Source organism: Protobothrops mucrosquamatus, unplaced genomic scaffold (assembly GCF_001527695.2).
Source record: "Protobothrops mucrosquamatus isolate PMUCROS unplaced genomic scaffold, P.Mucros_1.0 scaffold_202, whole genome shotgun sequence".
NCBI classification, from domain to species: domain Eukaryota; kingdom Metazoa; phylum Chordata; class Lepidosauria; order Squamata; family Viperidae; genus Protobothrops; species Protobothrops mucrosquamatus.
In genome coordinates, this window is record NW_015386278.1 from 68,730 (window position 1) to 70,284 (window position 1,555).

The 1,555-nt window shown below is 40.9% G+C and overlaps 1 protein-coding gene across 1 annotated transcript in view; it reads left to right on the plus strand.

The window, feature by feature from the left end:
* Nucleotides 1–1,555, plus strand: part of LOC107296421 (ryanodine receptor 3) — an 89,238-nt gene that overhangs the window by 67,121 nt on the left and 20,562 nt on the right. The gene's annotated exons all lie outside the window — the stretch shown is intronic.

Consider the following 1,555-nt stretch of genomic DNA (forward strand, 5'->3'; position numbering starts at 1 on the left):
AAGGCTACGAGGAACAAAAACATCCATGTACAATCCAGAATGGGGGCTTCCAAACTAGCTCCCTCTAGAAATGCTGGCAGTGGGAATGCACTGGTAATCCGTGATTTAGGATCACAATCGGAATTAGAATTTCTGTTGCTAAGCAAAGTGGTTGTTAAGTAAGTCGTTATCAGGGATGAAACTTTGGCAGCTATGTGCCTCTGCATTTCAACTTACCTTTAGAGAAATGGGTGGGGGGAGGTGTTACTTTGATGTAGGTAGATGGAGAAATGAAACTTCTTCAATTCAGCTGCAGACCATGGGAGCATGAAGCCTTGTCAAGGACACCAGAACAGGTGTGGATTTGAAGCAGATGGTTCCCATAACAAAGTGGATTGTTGATATGGATTACATAAGAAGTTGAAGGTGTGGCTGCGAAAACTATTGTTTAAGTCTATGAATTGGTGTGGGAACCTCAGAGTTAGTTTTGCTTCGACATAACCATCCAGGGTATTGAATAAACAGTAAGATTTTCGGAAATGGAATTATTCTTGAATTTTATTTGGATTCTCGAGCTGGATGTTGACAGTCATGCCCAATTTTATGATGTTTCCCCATAGTTCTTAAGCAAATTACTGCAGTTGTTAAGTGAATCATGTAGTTATTAAGTGAATCCAGCTTCCCACATTGATTTTGCTTGTCAGATGCTGGCCCAGAAGATCACAAATGGCAATAACATGATCCTGAGATGCTGCAATCTTCCTAAATACATGCTGGTTGCTAAGCACCCAAACTTTGATCACATGATTGTGGGGATGCTGTAATGGTCAGAAGTGCAAGGACTAGTAAATATGGGACCAAAAAATATCATTTGGTTTTTGAGTGAATTTTAGAATATTATTGTTGTATAAAGGTTAGAATAGTTTACTTAGTACTATTTTTAATTAGTAAAGTGATGTTATTATTGTTTTTAATAACTGTATATTTGTTTAAAAGAGAGTTAAAGGAGGTTATAGATATGTTATTTTAATAGTTGATTAATGTTGGTGGCTTTCCGGGTGCGCTTCAAGGTGCTGACCATCATCTTTAAAGCGCACCATGGCATCGGACCTGGATATCTTCGAGACCGCCTCCTGCCGCAGATTACCTCCCATTGGCCTGTACGCTCCCACAGAGTGGGTCTCCTCAGGGTGCCGTCAGCCAGACAGTGCCGGCTGGCGACCCCAAGGGGGAGGGCCTTCTTGGTGGGAGCTCCCACCCTCTGGAATGAACTACCCCCAGAGATCAGGGTGATCCCTGATCTCCCTTCCTTCCGCCGCGCCCTTAAGACATGGTTATTTCAGCTTGCAGGACTGGCCTAGGGGAAATTTTTAGCGGGGGTTTTAAAATAATTTTAAATTACTTAGGCCAATTGTTAATATTTGTCTTTTAATTATGTTTTAACTGTAGTATTTGGTATTTTGTAGTTGTTTTTATCTGGCTGTTAGCCGCCCTGAGTCCGCAAGGAGAAGGGCGGGATATAAATATAATAAACATAAACAACATAAACATAAACATTTTATTGTTAACCCTGTGA